This window comes from Quercus lobata, chromosome 2 (genome assembly GCF_001633185.2).
Source record: "Quercus lobata isolate SW786 chromosome 2, ValleyOak3.0 Primary Assembly, whole genome shotgun sequence".
Lineage (NCBI taxonomy): Eukaryota > Viridiplantae > Streptophyta > Magnoliopsida > Fagales > Fagaceae > Quercus > Quercus lobata.
In genome coordinates this window covers 18,726,518-18,745,814 of record NC_044905.1, presented here as the reverse complement: position 1 = coordinate 18,745,814, position 19,297 = coordinate 18,726,518, and positions in this window count along the sequence as shown.

Below are 19,297 nucleotides of genomic sequence, written 5' to 3'. Positions count from 1 at the left end.
TTTGCGTATCACTGTTTATAATCAGATTAGTTTATTATACACACACACACTCTCTCATTGTCAGACTCTGTCTCCTAACTCTTTACTATGGAGACAGCAGAAGCTCAATAATTCCCAAGCTTGAACTGGGCTAGCCCGTATGTGACATGATCAACCGCGTAAAAAACCTCCAGTTTTTCCAACTCCCCGTGTTAATTTTTTTGACTCTTTTGTCTTTCAGTTTTATCCTTTGTCAGTGCACTCTCACCTAATAATCGGTGATATTGCAAATTGATAAGATTGTTTTCATTTATCTATATTATTATTGAAAAGTTTCTTGTTTGGGGTCTTTAATTTTGTAGTCTATGAGTTAGGTTTAAATAGGACATTTTCGTAAAAATATATCTCAAATTTCCTATAAATAGAATCACTTTTACATTTGGTTTTTCAAACTCAACTCTCGTATCTCTTCCGCATTCCACTCACGCCGCGTTTTTACTTTTTTTTCTTTTCTTTTTTCCTTTATCCTTACTCTAATCTCATGGTTTTTTTTTTCTTTTTTCTTTTTTTTTCCAGATCTCCTCTTTTTTATTTTGAAAAATAAAAAACTTCTACTATTAAAAAACTACTATTATTCCATATCTTTAACTCTCCTATCTCTCCCATATTCCACTCACCCCCATGTTTTTACTTTTTCTTTATCAAGACTTCTCTGTTTCTACCTTAAAAAAGAAAGACTTTTTTTGAGAAAAAGAAAAAAGAAAAAAAAGAAGAAGAAGAAGAGATAGACTTATCTATTTCTTTTGTCCCTTTTTATCTCTATAATCTCTATATATTAAGAGAATTTAGAAAGTTAGTTATAGCTTCAAAAAATGTCAAAAGTATCCCTAATTTAATTAGATAATCTTTATTCTTAAAAAATAAAAATGGGGTTAAAACTGTAATTCAACAAAATTAAAAAAAAAAAAAACCACCAAAGAAACTTTTTTCCTAAAAATTAACACACTCTCTATTTAAATTAGAAGCATTAATCTTTATCAAAAATATATATATCATTATCACTGCATTAGCACGATATCACTTGAACCTTATCATGTTTATAATTCTAAGAAGTAAGAACGTTCACATCCATGTGGGAAATATTTGCCTACATTTTAGGCAAATTTGGTGCTAAGTAGTTTTTTTTTTTTTTGGGCTGAGACAGCTTGGGTCCAATGTCTCCAGTGCAATGGACCTATTAAAACAAGTCTATTGCATTGCTCCTTTTTTTTCTTTTTCTTTTTTAACCTAATCAATCCACAAACCCAACTATTAATTTATTTCTCTATTCTATTTAAACACCTCGTCTCTACGTTGACCTCGTCAAGGTAACTTGTTCTCATCAATCCCATCAATTGCCCCCCAGGTTCTGTGGTCGTCAGTGACATGTCATGAGGGCCACAGAAGGTGAAAAGTTTCTTCCCTTGAGTTGTTTGTGATGCTTGGGGTTTTGTTTCGAAATTAATGAGAGATGGCGGCGTGGTATGGAACGTGGCCACGTGGCATATGCTGATTGAGGGTATTAATGGTGTGACCCTTGGGTTTCCCGCTGCTTTTCAGTTTCCTTGGGTTTTTGGGTTTAAAAAACTTTTCTTTTCCTTCACTCTGGTTTTTCTTTCCCTTCCTACTCCGAGCGTTTGTCCCTTTTGTTTCGTTTCTGCCACCATTCCGATCTCATTCCGGTGACTTTGACCTTGCTCCGGCGACAAATTTCTCCGGCCTCGACTCTTCTTCTTTTCAAGGTACGCTATTTCTTCGATTTCTCAGATTATTTTCTTCATGAACTCTTTATAAATTCCTGATTTTTCCTTTGTCTTTTACTTTTGCTGTTTTTGTGTTTGGGCGTTTAGGATTGGGTACCTTTTTCATGGTTAGTTCTTCTGAGGTTTGGGTAGCTTGCCCCTCAGTTTCTTTCTTTTCTGCTCGCTTAGGGGCGGCTTTGGGTGTCTCCGGGGACTTTTTTCCTTTGATTGGGGACTATCTTTTTGAAGGTAGTGGGTTGAGTGTGGTTCTAGGGGAGCTATCTCCAATTTTAGGCCGGTCATTGGCTTGGTTTGAGAGAGAGACGAGGAGAATGTCGGAAGTGAGATCTAGTGAGTTAGACACCGGGTTGTCGTCTAGCGGCGGCCCGATCGAGGGTGATACAGCCGTTTCTACCCCTCGTTAGGTCAGGGCTTTTTATGCTCTCAATGAAGAGTGTGGGCTGGATGCTGATACAGTGGCCAGGTTTAAGGATAGGTTTCAATTCCCTACGCGGGTCCGGGTTCGTCGGCCTGGTCCTAAGGATCGGGCTTGCCATTTCTTCCTAGGTGAAATGTGCTTCTACGAGGCTGCTTTTACCTCTGGGCTTAGGTTACCCGTCCATCCCTTGGTGATGGAGCTATTGGATTACTTTGGCATTGCCCTCGGGCAGCTCATGCCGAACTCCTGGAGGATAGTCATTAATTGTATGGAGATTTGGCTGGCCGCCAACGAGGATATGATCAAAGTGAGTGAGCTCGTCCATATCTATCGTTTGAAAGAATCAAAAGAGTACGGGTATTACGAACTAGTCCCTTGGACGAGGAGGACTAGAATCATTAAGGGTCTAGCCTCGTCATTCAGGTACTGGAAGTCCCGTTTCGTTTTCATGTCAGGGGATGACTTTGAGACCCCTTCCAGCGAGGCTTGGGGTGATATCCCAAGGTTACTTCGTCGGTGGGGAACCCCAAATTTAGGTGCGTCTATGTTCCTTCTCGTCTGTTTATTTTTTGTCTTGCATGTTTGGTCGTCATTAACCACTTATTCATTTCCTTTTGCAGTTAAAAGGCGTCCCAAGTTGAAGAGCAAATACCAGGAACGTCTTCAAAAGGCAATCGAATATTCCAAGTCGATTGAGAGTTGGGACGACCTCCTTAACCCACGGACACTTGCTTTCTACTGCTTGGGCCCGGATCCGTCTCCCTACGTTTTGCGCAGCATCAGCATCGAGGAGAATTTAGAGCCTTGACCTTCTCCTTCAAGGTAGCAGACTCGTCCATCGACTGTATAAGGTCCTTCTTCAAAGTTGAGTTCTCCTTCTCCAGAGCCTCCATCCTAGAGGTCAAAGAAGCCACCTTAACCTCTTGAGTAAGACACTTAGAAGCCAGATGAAGGCTCTCCCCCAACACCTGACGAAGCAAGATAAGAACGTCAGTAAAAAAAAAATTTGGAAGAAGAGACCAAGGAAAAATGTATGAACAGCCTTACCTGCACAATCTTGTGGACGTGCTGACTTGCGACCACGTTGACAGGTACCCCAGAAAAGACCTTAAGGTCCTCAGCTTTCACAATGTTATGTGCCCGCTCTACAGCCACACCCTCGTCATCAAAGATGGACGAGCCCATTCTCTCCTTCTCTTTGTCCTTGGCTGACAGCCTCGGCCTCTTTGATGACGGAGTAGGGATTTCCTCGACAGAGGTGGCAGGCGAAGCTACTCGGGCACCATCTACCCCCGGGACGATTGGAGTAGCATCCACGGAAGCAACGGCGGAAGGACCCTTCCCCGTCACACGAACCACTTTCTTGCCAATACTAGCCAAGGGTTCGTCCTTCTTGGCTCTCATCTTGGCGTACATGTCCTTGTTGAATTTGGTAGTCATCTCTACAAAAAAAAAAAAAAAAAAAAAAAAAAAAAAAGAGTTAAGAAATCCAAAAGTACGCGATCAAAGGTTGGTATGGACGAAGCAAACACTTACTCTTCTTCTCCTCGATGCTGATGCTGCGCAAAACGTAGGGAGATGGATCCGGGCCCAAGCAGTAGAAAGCAAGTGTCCGTGGGTCAAGGAGGTCGTCCCAACTCTCAATCGACTTGGAATATTCGATTGCCTTTTGAAGATGTTCCTGGTATTTGCTCTTCAACTTCGGACGCCTTTTAACTGCAAAAGGAAATGAATAAGTGGTTAATGACGACCAAACATGCAAGACTAAAAATAAACAGACGAGAAGGAACATAGACGCACCTAAATTTGGGGTTCCCCACCGACGAAGTAACCTTGGGATATCACCCCAAGCCTCGCTGGAAGAGGTCTCAAAGTCATCCCCTGACACGAAAACGAAACGGGACTTCCAGTACCTGAATGACGAGGCTAGACCCTTAATGATTCTAGTCCTCCTCGTCCAAGGGACTAGTTCGTAATACCCGTACTCTTTTGATTCTTTCAAATGATAGATATGGACGAGCTCACTCACTTTGATCATATCCTCGTTGGCGGCCAGCCAAATCTCCATACAATTAATGACTATCTTCCAGGAGTTCGGCATGAGCTGCCCGAGGGCAATGCCAAAGTAATCCAATAGCTCCATCACCAAGGGATGGACGGGTAGCCTAAGCCCAGAGGTACAAGCAGCCTCGTAGAAGCACACTTCACCTGGGAAGAAATGGCAAGCCCGATCCTCAGGACCAGGCCGACGAACCCGGACCCGTGTAGGGAACTGGAACCTATCCTTAAACCTGGCCACTATATCAGCGTCCAGCCCACACTCTTCATTGAGAGCATAAAAAGCCCTGACCTGACGAGGGGTAGAAACGGCTGTATCACCTTCGATCGGGCCGCCGCTAGACGACAACCCGGTGTCTAACTCACTAGATCTCACTTCCGACATTCTCCTCGTCTCTCTCTCAAACCAAGCCAATGACCGGCCTAAAATTGGAGATAGCTCCCCTAGAACCACACTCAACCCACTACCTTCAAAAAGATAGTCTCCAATCAAAGGAAAAAAGTCCCTGGAGACACCCAAAGCCGCCCCTAAGCGAGCAAAAAAGAAAGAAACTGAGGGGCAAGCTACCCAAACCTCAGAAGAACTAACCATGAAAAAGGTACCCAATCCTAAACGCCCAAACACAAAAACAGCAAAAGTAAAAGACAAAGGAAAAATCAGGAATTTATAAAGAGTTCATAAAGAAAATAATCTGAGAAATCGAAGAAATAGCGTACCTTGAAAAGAAGAAGAGTTGAGGCCGGAGAAATTTGTCGCCGGAGCAAGGTCAAAGTCACCGGAATGAGATCGGAATGGTGGCAGAAACGAAACAAAAGGGACAAACGCTCGGAGTAGGAAGGGAAAGAAAAACCAGAGTGAAGGAAAAGAAAAGTTTTTTAAACCCAAAAACCCAAGGAAACTGAAAAGCAGCGAGAAACCCAAGGGTCACACCATTAATACCCTTAATCAGCATATGCCACGTGGCCACGTTCCATACCGCGCCGCCATCTCTCATTAATTTCGAAACAAAACCCCAAGTGTCACAAACAACTCAAGGGAAGAAACTTTTCACCTTCTGTGGCCCTCATGACATGTCACTGACGACCACAGAACCTGGGGGGCAATTGATGGGATTGACGAGAACAAGTTACCTTGACGAGGTCAACGTAGAGACGAGGTGACCCCTTGATGACGAGCAAGCCATCAACGACGAGGAAAGGAAAGTCATTCAATGGTGCCAACAAGTAATCTGGGCAGTTACAAAACCAGCAGAGCAGACCGTTGGAGTCTAATAAAGGCCCCATAATTGGGTTAGAGGCGTTATGAAATAGGAGCATTTACACTCCAACGTCTAGCAGTCAGGCTCACATATATAAAGCTCTCACATTTGCAGCAAGAGGTACGGATTCTAAGATTCTAAAAATATACTTCTTACTTTCTAATTCTGCGAATTGCTTGATTGTTCTAACTTTGGCATCAGAGACGTTGTGGCAAGCACCACACCGGTGACCACCTTTCTTGGAGAGAACCAAGTGCTAACAGGGAGTTCCATCTGCCTACTGTAACTGACGAGTTTGCACCTCATCAAATATTATTTCCTACTTTTTTTTTTTTAATTACAAATCATTATAAAATGCGATAAAAAATGAAAGATGCACTACACAAATTCCAATAAATATAAATATATAGAAACACACAAATAGATATAAATCCGCCATTCACGTAATAAATTGTAATCTATATGATCTACCCCTCTCTCGCAAGTAGACTGAAATACCAACTCAAAAACCTAGTGACAAAGCTTTAATTCTTTGAATGCGCTATGATTCTCTATGTGTCTCTATCTTGAGAGAGAGAGAGAGAGAGAGAGAGAGAGAGAGAGAGAGAGAGAGAGAGAGAGAGAGAGAGAGAGAGAGAGAGAGAGAGTATCAGGTACAATGAAAGGAAAAGAAAGAAATGGTTTGGCTAAGATACAATGTAACCAATTTTTGGAGAAGCAAAGTAGCTAAATATCATTTTGGCCAACAAATTGATAATCCAATGTAGGTTTTCTTTTATATTTATTAGACATATTTGGGTTGAAATGCTATTTTAGCTCATAAAATATGAATATTCTAACTAGTATAAGTTTTAACAAGTAAAAATAAAATAAATGTGAGTGGTGTGATAATTATTTTATATAAATTTATCATTCCTATGATTTGTGTAGTGCATAAATCATAATATATTAACTTATAGTAACAATTTTTCTAATAAAATTGTATTATTAGATTTATTTTGTACAATATTATGCCTCAATCACAATACGATGACTATATACACTAAAAAACGCGGGGGCCTTGGGCCGCGTTTTTTTAGGCCGCAGCTATAAAAAACGTGGCCCAAGATAGACTAAAGTTGCGTTTTCTAAAAACGCAGCCTGAAGGAAAACTTAAAGTCACGTTTTAAATGCGAGACCATAGAAGGGTTCTGAGGTTGCATTTTTTTGAGCTGTAGCCGTATTTTTGGGGCTGGGGCTATGGCCGCGTTTAAAACACGCGGCCTAAGGACCTCCGTATTTAATTTTTTTGGCAAAATTTTTTTTTTTTTTTAACAAAGAGAAAATTCAATTAGAATCTAATTTTGCGCTGTGTGTCCCATCTAAATTTTTTAATTTTTATACTAAGTGAGTTAATTCAGTATAAAAAAATGAGAAGTTCAATATAAATAAACTATCAGAAACCTAATCATAAATCTAACTCTATATATATAATTAAAAGAATGGAGAATTTAAATCATTTTACTTTTATGAGCCATTTAACTAAAATAACTTAGATTGATAAGTCTTTTATGTAATACTATGAATATGTACCATCTGCTACTAATTTGATAGAAACATATATATTATATATACATGTGTGTATTAATTACAAATATTTTTAATTATATTTGTATATATGCATAAAATTACATACTAGTAAACATTATTAATGCTAGTACGATGGAAGCGGTTTGTAACAAAGAATTCAATTCTCATTCAGTCTACAAAGAAACGATTTTGCTAGTTCAAGAAAGATCATTAAGACGATCGATATGATAGGAGTGAGGAGCTTGTATGACATGCTCTTCAATGGGAGATGTCGTAGTTAGGTGATACTCACTTCTCGCTTGATAGTGATATGATCACAGTGTCGGCAGCAAGCAACATAAAAACGACGTGTAAGTAATTAAGATAGTGATAGCAAATTGCAATCAACATGTATCATTTCTCCGATAACTGAGTCTGGGGCATTCCAGACCAAACATGTTTAATAATTAACTCTGTATTGAGACACATTTGATTGGATTATGTTATTTCAATCCACATTAAGCAATTCAAGGATTTGACTCATCTTTCTTGGATAATGATATTTCAATCCACATTAAGCAATTCAAGGATTGGACCATCTCTCCCATCTTAAGTATGTAACCTTATCCGTGTGCCAAGTGACAAAAGGATGACTCATCTTTCATTAATGTAAGCTTGTCTGCTCCAAATTTATCAAGCTTTGTGCAATTAGTGCCAACTTAATTTGTACGTGATTGTAATAAAAGACCCGTCAAAGTGATAGAAGAAGAATAAAACAAAAGAGATGACATTACAAACATTATGACGGGACTATATTAACAGGTGTTCACAACCCAATGTATTCTCATGTGTTGCTTTTATTTTCCTTATAAAATGATTAAAGCTGTAATTCAATTAGTTGGTACTTTTGTATGTTTACAATAGATACATCTTGAGTTCAAATTTCCCATTTCCGTTATAACTATCAAATTAATAAAAAAAAATCAAATACGTAACATACCAAAATTAGTGGAGTATAAAGGAAAATATTAAAAAAAAAAAATGGTATAGACGATTTGAATTCATTATGAATTTATTAATAAATAACCACCATTTATTAATGAGTCCGAATTTGGTAAAGATGGGGTGTAAAACTAATATTTTACACCATCCAATAAGATATTGTCACATACCAAAATTTAGTAAACCGATTTTAATTCATCATGCGGGGTGAAATCAAATACGTGGCTTACCAAAATTTAGTAAAATATTGGTTTTACACCATCCAATAAGATATTGTTATATCAATTTTTTACTTAAAACTTAATGCATTCTACCGCATCTAATAACATCATATAAATTTTTTACTTAAAAGTTAAAATCTAAAATATGGTGTATTATCTTGTCTGGTTAGATGTATTTATATTTTAGTAATATGATGATGTGATATGTCCTTATTGGAGGGTGTAAACTAAGTCCTTATAACTTTTGGTTTAAAATAAGTCTTTATTAAACCAAGTCTTTAAAGAATTTAATATCTTTATTAAGGGTCTGGCTAAAGGCACATATTAAGCTATTTATTTTTGAAAATATTTTCTCGAAAATTAAAAAAACTATCAATACTTTTTTAATTCTCGAGAAATTTTTTTTAAAAAATGGTTAGTTAATGTGTTCTAACAAAATCCCTTTATTAATACATCTCAACGTGTAAAGACAATTTCATAATTTTTTAATAGGAAGAATCTGGATTCAATTCCTACGTCCTCATTTGTTATACGCTGGGAAAAAAACAATTTAATGATTTCAGATAGAAAGACTGGAGTATTAATTATAACTGTCTATTTTAGCATATCACAGTCTAATAACAAGGCAACACAAAGGTTACAAGTTGTACATGTCATACAAAGGTAAAGTCAACAGACACCATATATAAATTATTAGGAAAATGTTTCTACCCAAAAAACAAAAAAAGGTATTAGGAAAATGGTATAAGGTGCTCAACTGCAATCATTAAGGATATAAATTATTGACTGGGTTATGTTGTATTGGAAAGTAGCCAAAAAAAAAAATCCAAAATCTAAAAAACAAATAATTATTTAACTAAAAGTTGTGCGACTCCCTAGAAAAAAAAGTTCGATTGCAATAAAGCTCAAAATTAACCAATGTCCAATACACTTTGACACTCATTGACCAAACCCAAAGTGTAAAGAATATGATATTGTATTACATTTGTTAAAGTTTAAGAAAGAATTTGTTTTAAAACTCAAAAAAAAAAAAAAAAAAGGGTTTAAAAAAGGAGTTAATTAATGGCAGTGATATCATATTTATCACTGCTATTAACTCCTTTATACTCACAAAAAAAAAAAAAATTTAAATCGTTTTATAAGAAAGAATTTTTATGATTTATAAAGAGCAAATTGCATAAGCAAAATATAAAAAAAAGAAAAAAAAAAGAAAAAAGAAAAAGATGTTAATAGCAGTGACCAGCTATAAAAGCAATGGAAATAGAGAAAATTATTGAGTAAAGCAGGGAGAGAAATTTTTGTAAAAGGAGTGGTCCAAACCATCTCCACATATGTCAAAAGTGTATTCAAACTATTGGTGTCTTTTTTTGAAAATCACTATTGGTGTCAATATGCAATCAAGGAGACTAATGCCATATATGATAGGTAGATTTTGGTGGGGAATGCTGGAGATCGAGGAATCCATTGGGTGAGCTGGGAAAGATTATGTTGAAAGAAAGAATGGAGTGGCTTAGGGTTCAAAGATTCTGAGACTTTTGACCAAATATTACTAGCTAAACTACAAGTTTGGTGGCTACTCCAAAATGAACAAAGTCACTTTTGAGTACCAAATATTACCAGCTAAACAGGTTTGGTGGCTACTCCAAATTAATGAACAAAATCACTTTTGAGTATAAAATATAACCAGCTAAACAGGTTTGGTGGCTACTCCAAATTAATGAACAAAATCACTTTTGAGTATAAAATTTTGAAGGCAAAGTACTTCCCCCAGTGACACATTCCTAAATGCTAGTGTAAGACTGGGACATCATATTCACACATTTGGAGTATAGGTGGAGCAATGTGGATCTTAGAAAACGGATCCAATCTCGTAAGTATAGAGACAAAGTGTTCACATATGGCAAGATTGTTGGCTCCCTATATCAGAGAAAGACAATGTTTATTACACACTGCTCTAGTTATTACACACAAAGTACATACAAGTTTTTTTTAAAACTGAAAATGTGACTTGAAAAACAAACTTATGTATATTTCATTATTTGTGTGTAACAAGAAATGTGCACTAACAATTAGTCATCAGAAAAATGGGTGAAAAAGAAGAGAATAGAATTATAGAAACCCTTTTTAAAACTTAAACAAACACAAAATTAAGTTAAAAACATTTCACGATTCTTTTTTCGGTGAATAACATTACAATACTTTACGTATGTTCAGTCTTCGGAGAAAATGGGCAAATGCCTCTTTCAAAAAAAAAAATCTAGCATTTTGTCCTATTTCCCAAACTAATTAGGGAAATGCCCCTATTTTGAAATTCGATTTTCTCAAAATCGAGTTATAAAAAAAAAAAAATTTCTGGAGTCCTATAGTGACATTTTAAGGAGTCTATAATGACGTTTTAAGGACCTATAGTGACGTTTTGTAATCCAATCTCCATGAAGTCGAGTTATATGCAATTTTTTTTTTTTCCTATAACTTGACTTCATGAAAATCGGATTACAAAACGCCACTATAGGTCCTTAAAACGTCACTATAGGATCCTTAAAAACGTCACTATAGGGCTTAACTCAATTTTGAGAAAATCGAGTTTCAAAAGAGGGGCATTTCTCTAATTAATTTGAGAAAGAGGGCAAAATGATGGATTGTTTTTTTGAAATGGGCAAAAGCCAATTTTTTCCTTCAGTCTTCATGTTTACAAAGGTAGTTGAATGTCTAAATCATAGTGAAATTAAGATGGAAAAAATAAGTATCCATAATTCTCTAGTTCAATAATTGTTCTAGAGTTTAGATGATTACAACTTGCGATTAATTAAAACTATAAAATTATTTTATTCTCTCTTTCAAAATTACTATATTCACTATAGGTGTTAAATTTCCTCTCTTTATGTTGAAGCCTATTTCTTATTTTCTAGCTATTCCTATTTTCGTTGAAAAAAACAACAACAACAAAGGTTGGTATGAAACATGAAGAGAGACAAATGGATCAATGAAACCCTAAGTCCTAAGTGACTCTTGACGTTTGGTTTTGGCCAAGATTTTTATTTACTTATTTATAAATGTCTCTGTCTAGCAGTTAACATTTAGAATGCATCAAAATATCTCCTTCACCTAAAAAGGTTGAGAAAAATTGTCAAAAAGAAAAAAGATACAGACTTAAATTTCATTTAATACCGAGGGTCCTCCTCCAACATGCAATTAAATGATCCCATAAATAACTTTTATTAGCTTTTGGACCAAAGTACCAGCACAAGCAAGAAGAGATTGTGAGGTATTAGTAAATTTGTATTACATGGATTTATTCCAGGGAGTACATGGCATCCGAGTTTCAAACCTTAAGGTCTAGGGAGTTAAAAGAGTAATATTGCATACCCAATAATTTTTACAACATTTTTTTACAAAAGCTGATTTGATAAGTTTATTGGTATTTATCTAGACTCACCATGCTATGAAAAATTTTGCGAAACCCTTTTAATTGGAGAGTCAACATACACTGCTGTAAATAAATAAATAAAAAAAAATAAAACAAAACAAAACCAAAAAAAAAAAAAGGGAATTATAATAAATTGTTGAGTAGGGAAAAATCTTAATTATCAATGTATCATCATGTACTTTTCGCTAATATTTTGTGAACATGTAGATGTAGTAGGTGGGTTTGCATGGACGGAGTCACGGAGCTACTTTGGTGAAATGCTTTTAAAAATAGGCCTTACATTCAAAGCTTATTCTTTAAAAAAAAAAAAAAAATATATATATATATATATATATATACAAATTAACGAGTCTCCAAATATTTATGTATTAAAGTATAAGATGTAGCCTTCAAATCCTGAGTCATATACAACTTATTCCTTTCTAATATGACCTCCCAATTGTAGGATTCTTGCCCTATCTCCACTGAGTGTATTGTATATTAAAGGTTCAAGTAGTCCTTAAGAAGATTGCAATAAATATTTATGTGACAAAGCAAAATATTGCAAGCACACACGGGTAACATGCATGCTTATAAAAAAAAATTCAGTTTGGTTGACAATCATTACCAAATCCAAATGTTAGGTATGTAAAAGTCCCAAATTCATTTCTTAAACTATAATCAAATCAACTGAAAAAATAAATAAAATGAAAGAATGAATGAAGATTATAATGTGCTGGCCATGGCAAGCTTGTAGTTGGAAATATGTATATAAAATTATATAAAAAAAATATTCTAGTTAGATCTTTTGGATTTCTTGAGAAACTCTAAGACATAAAGCTCCCTTATTCCAAAGGGTGAGTGTGAAATGGATGGATCGCACGTGCTTAATGCATAATAATGTGTTACAAACATTCTAAAACTGCCAACCCCACCTCCTTAGACTTGCATGATTTTCCCCTCTAGTTTCATTAATATCTCCTATTGTATGTTTTGATGTTTGTTGTTTCTTCTAATCATCTTTACATTAGCAAGAAATTATTATGAGAATCAAACTCTTATAACTTGTGTTATACATTATAATCCCAAATTTCTAGTAAAATTTTTTAATGAGATCAAACTGTAATTGAAGTCAAGTGTTCTGTAGCTCTCGATCAGTAGCATTACTTGCTATTATTCACGAGGAGAATTAGGATTTGATTCCCCACCCTTCTTGTTGTAATTGTTAAATGAAAAAAAAAAAAAAAAAAAAAAAAAAAAAAAATTCTCCTTGCCATCGTCCTTGTCTATGGAATCCTCATTATTAAAGGAACTTATAGTGACACTTTACATCTTTCTCATTTCCCATTTTTAGTTTAAATGTTAGAGAGTTGAAGATTTATTATTATTATTATTTTTTATATATACAAGATAGAAATTCTATTTTAACTTAATCTAAGTATATATGTATGTGAAAACTCCCTCTTAGAGATTTGAACTCCAACTCTTGTCCCCCACCACACCCCACAAGTACTTATACTTATGGAGTGATCATCATATCAATGGTGTGCAATGATGTTGAAGTGTTGATTTTTTTTTTTTTTTTGAGAAAATTTGATGTGTTGAATTAATTATAGCTTTTATATGGAATTATGGGATCATTAGTGATAATGTACTAATGTTCACCCTAACTTAAAAAAAAAATAAATAAATAAATAAAATAAAATTGTGTTCAGCCTTCTGTTTCAAATTAATTTGCAGTGCGAACCCCATGATCTAAAATCAATATTAAAATTAACAAATTAGTGGGTTGATTTGCATATAATGAGAAGTAATCAATTAATTTTGACATATTAATGTTCCCACTAATTTGTTGAATTTAAAACTAATTTTGAATGATAGGATGGACATTGCAAATTAATCTTGATTACCATGTTGCTTGCAAATTAAAGATTTTGTAATTTGAGTATGGACTTGGAAATTAAGAAAAATTAGGAGAGAATTTCAACAATGATAGAATTTTGTAGATAGCCTCAATAAATAATAAACATAGTTAAGAATTTCAACATCACAGGGTGGGGCGAACCATGAATGCCCTATCCTTACCTTATTAAGACGGCACAAGAACCAGTGCAAGGCAGGAATAGGGACGATTGTGATGGAGGCATATTGTCTTCCCTAAGAATGTGATATTAGCACTAAATTAAGAAGAGAGAGAGATTTATTGATGATAATAGAATATGTATAAATTAAGAAGATTATCTTATCCAAAAAAAAAATTAAGAAGATTATATAAATTAAATAAATATATCCATACACACTCAGCGACAAGGTAAGACAAAATTTGACTAACAAAATTCTATCCCCATTCTATCCTCTTTCTAAAAAAATTTTTAAAAATTATTATTATTCAATAGAATCAATACTCTTTTACTACAGTCTACATAAAAAATCACATTTATATGAAAGATGGTGTAACATAGGTGTACAAAATCATTTCTCTAAATATAGTCAAAATAAGAGGGTTTTTTTTTTTTTTTTTTAGAAGAAAATAAGATGATTTTTGGTTACCACTTCTTCAATATTACTTTTTAAATGTGAGTGACGTGGAAGCATCTAAGTCATGCATTCTATTAGTGCCGTTACGATTAAAAAAACTGTAGTGCATGGAGTTTTCTAAGAACTCTTAAACAATCTAATCCTCTTATAATAAAAGTTTAATCTATTAAAAAAAAAGGATAATATAAGAAAGTAATGATAGAAGATTGATAATGTAGCAATATAGTACTATTATTTTTTTTAAAACAAAGACCAAAGCATTGTGAATTTTGAAGGAATCCATAAATGCCAAAATGGTTTTTCATTTTTCTACACTTTTTTCTACAATAAATTTCGGTTGGGATTTTCAACTTTGGTAGGCGGGTATAGTTGGTATACACACATTTCTTCTTGGAGATGATGGTAGCGATAAGAATGGTTGTTTTTGGATAGCTTTCATTTAAGGCCATGAGAGTATAGAAAGAATAGTTTAATCCTAGGGACAACCTTATTAGGCCTTAAAGTAATTGGAAAATTATATTTAACTATTGCTTTTCTATAATGGGTAAAAAAAGTTGGCGTTAAAGTTTAACTTTGGTTCAATAAGGATAAGATCTACTTTGTGTTGGTATTATACATTACAGCTTGTTAGTTTTTTTAATACAACTTGTTAGTTTATAATATATGAGTGAAGATTATGATAAAACAATTGGAAAGTACCTAATTCTTTAGCAAGGAATCTTTCTCCCTCTATGTGTGTGTATAAGCGTGTGGGTTCAATATTTACAGTCAAAGGAGCATGAAATCATCTTGTACATTGAACCAAATCTTTAGAAGCAATTTTATAATGAAAGGTGTATAGAGAAAGATCAATCAGATACTTGAATTCTGTTAGAAAAGCTTAATTAAAAAATTGGAGATCTGTGTGCCAATCGCTTAAGCAAATTGACCTGTCCCCTATCAAAAATAATGCCCATCAAACCATCAGATTTATATCATCAATCATTAGTGCAACCCACTCTTGACTCTTGAGTAACCTGTACATGATCTCTTTGTCTCTCTATTGATACTTTCTACTTTCTTTTCTTTTTTAATTACAAATTTCTGAGTATTGAAAGGTATATTATGAAAAATTCTAAACTATGTAAAATGACATAACTTGTACAGCAATTATTCACGTGACAGACTGTAAGTGGTGAAGAAAAAATAACAAATCTATGTAAAAGCGACAAGCAAATGGTCATTATCTAACACATAATGTATGAGTCACCAGAAGTACTCAAAAATTAATATTCCTCTTTTTTGTGTGGACATTTTTTTTTTTCTTCTCTTCAGATCTATATTGGTTATGGAGCTGTACCAAACAAGACATAATCTTTCTAAGCTGTCAAAATCCTTCATTAAATATTTCCTTCAAAACTTTATTTTTCTTTCCCTTCTTGGGATGAAGTATCTAGTGGAGGTGGAGTAACAAGTAACAACATAGGCCTAGGTTCATTTGTACCTTGGCTTGGCTTTTGATAGTTTAGTTTAGCTCCAAATTCTTGTCTTGGTTCATTTGGGAAGAGTAAATTAGTCACAATTCACAATTCCCAAAGAAATAGTAAGGACAATGTCCATGGACTTGAAGATAGATGTTTCACTCAACGATAATTCTTTAATTCCTTGTTTAAGATCGTTCGCATTTGGTATTTACAAAAAATTCTATTTTATCATCTCAAAACTCATTTTATCATTTATACTATATCATTTTTCAACACTTCCAATATCCCAACTTTTATTTTCCTATTCTACTCATTAAAATAATATATTCCAAAACTATATCTATTCTCTCCCATCTCTCTCTTCTCTCCAATTTTTACCTCTCTTCCACTGAAACCAAACTCAGCAGAAATCACCGTCCAAAAACCACCTACAGAAATCCAAACACGACAAACCCAAACAAAACCCACGGCAAACCCACAGCCCAACGCTGATCTCCGCACCACACCCAAACACCGATCACCCACGCTAATCCGAACCCATGGCAAACCCAAACAAAACCCATGGCAAACCCACAGCCCAATGCCGATCTCCACACCACACCTAAACACCGATCTCTGCGCCAAACGCCGATCTCCACGCCACCACATTGATCTACAATGAGAGAGAAAAGAGAAATAATGAGTGGGTGGTGGTTTGCCATGGCCGGTGACAGTGGGTCAGGCCATGGTGTGGTGGCTATGGAGTTTTGAGTCTGAAGAGAGGGAGTGAGTGAGGACTTAAAGGAGAGAGAGAATCAAAGATTGAGAGACGAAGAGAGAGATGTGAGATAGAGAGAGGAATTGACACAATAAAATATTAGTTTTTGTTTTAGAAATGTGCTACAGTGCAATTCTAAAGGTAGAATTGCACTGTAGCATTATTGCAAAAAAAATTGCAATAGTTGATTTTTAGAAGTTCGGATGGAGCTTGGTTTTTGTGTGAAAATGGTAAAAAACTCCTACATATGCCATTTAGCATGCCCAGTGCGGATGCTCTAATGGTCTTTGTTCTTTTGACTTTGGTAATTCTATAATTCCTTGTCTGAAGTACTAGCCTCTTTGCCAGATTAAAATATATATATGGCTAGATTAAAATATATATATATAAGGTTGGTTAGGGTATGTGTTACGAAATGCAACGGTTGTGAGAAAAACATGATAACTGAGTGTTGAACCTAGGATAGTATGGATAGGTTGTGGAGATCCAACTCCTCTATCAGCTCCAGGACTAGTTGTCCTCCTGATATTGTAAATGAAGAAGATCACACTATTGATGATAATGAGTTGATCCCTGATTTTCGTAATTGGACTATTCCTAAAGTTGATACTAAAACTATTTATAAAACTAGTTTTGTTGAAAGCACTTTTCATTCTGCTTACAAAGCTAGAACTATTGAACAAATTTTCTCTATTTCGAGAGTTCATGAAAAGTGTTGTTTGTTCACTAAAAAGAATATTAATGACTTCCTTGCTGCTTAAAAATTCAATTATTTGCATATTGGTATGGTTCAAGTTGCTATTAAACCACTTACCCGAAAGGGTATTAATGCTTCTGTTCTCATGTGTTTAAGAGATGCTAGATTTAAGATTTTCAAAGATAGCATTCTTGGTATGATTACTGCTTCTATGTATGATGGTCCTGTTTATTTTAACTGTTATTCTGATCTTACTCTTGCTTTGGATGATCCTAATATTGTTAAAGCATTGACATTGAATATTGCTTCATTTGGTTATCACATGGAAGAAGGTAGTAAGCCTTTTGCTTTGATCTATCGCATTTATTATAAACTAATGGGTACTCAAATGAATCCTTGTGCTATGATTCCTAGAGAACCTTTGGGTAAAACCGTGTTAATTCAATGTTCAACTCCTAATGCTAAAATTCAAGTTCCAAAAATGATTCAATGGCAAGATGTTAAACTCCCTAATGATTGGTTGTTAGAACAAGAAATTCCTCCTGCTAAACCCATTTTTGATGAACTTGATCTCACCCATATTCAACAATATCTTGATGGTACTGTTAAAATAAGTTTTCAAAACAATCCACCTTTGAGGATCAATGAAGAAAGACATTCCTTTGCTGGATCTGAAAGCATTTCAAAAAGAGATCGAGAGATCAATGATTTTTTGAAAAAGAATTTGGAAACATCCTCTGATTTAAAGCTAAAAGGTATTTCAAGTGATAAGTCTCAAGTTAGCTCTGTTTACTATTCTACTAAACCTGAAATTTCATTCAGTAGAACTGCTAATGAAGATGAGGAAGACTCTGTTTCTGTTACTCCATCTGACTTTGATTCTCCCCCTATTGAAAATCCTCCTGTTTACCAAAATCAATTAAGAGTTTTGACTGTTTTAAATGATGATTTTGAAATTGATTGGGATTCTCTGTACAATGAGTTTATGCTTGCAACAAACAGAACCAAAAGAAAATATTTCCAAAATAATTTTGCTTAGTCTGAAAAAGACCGTGTTAAAAGAAAATGGTTGGAAAAGATGAATCAATTGAAAAAACATATTTTGTTTTTTGATTTTCTTTAAAACCATTATGTTTTAGAAGATGAGATTTCAAAACAACATTTAAATGTGATAAAGAAATCAAATTTTGTTAAAACTGATAAAACCATTATTAGGTCTAGTCATCCTCCTCTTGACTCAATTTTAATAACTACTAAGAAAGATGAAGTGACAAAAGAAGAAGTGAAGGCCTCTCCTTTCAAAATTGCTGATGATCAAACTCATATTGTTAGTCTTATTGAACAAAACAATTTTACTAATCAATCTTTGCATATTATTGGTCAACAGCTTGACCGTATTGAAGAAAAAAATTGTTGAAAAACCTGTTTATGAAAAATCTGTTTCTGTTCCTGTTAAAACTGAGAAACCTTTGATTGATTTACCCAGTCAAAGAGAAAAAGTTATGTTTAAAACCTCTCAGTCCAAGTCTCTTGAAATTGTTGAAAAAATGCTTTCTGATTTAAAAGTTAAAACTGAGGGTACTTCTATAAGTACTCCAACTGCTCGAACTATTTCCAAAAAAGAAATTGTTTTTGAAGAAAATACAGATTCTGATACTGTTTCTTCTGTTCCTGCAAAAAGAATCTTTGATGATGATTTCCCAGAAATTAAAAGATTTGTTGGAAATTCCAAACCCATGTCTTTTACAAAAAACTGGTATTCAAAACCTACTCCTCCTGATATGCAGTTTGAAGAGAGATCTTTTCAAACACAGTTTTCTGTTTCTGCTGATAAGCTTTATGAATGGAATATTGATGGTTTGTTTGAACAGGAAATCATTAATAAAATGAGTCACATGTCTATGGTTGGAATTGCTTATCAAAATAATCATAATCTTGATCAACCTGAAATTGTTAACTTGCTTGTTACTAGTTTTTCTGATACTCTTCGTGGATGGTGGGATTCATACATCACTGAAGAATCTAGAGAGTCTATTAAACATGTTCTTAAAAAGAATGATGAAGGTTTGCCTATTTTTGACGAAAGTATTGGTCGTGGTATTCTTGATGGTGTCAATACCTTGATCTATACTATTCTCAAACACTTTGT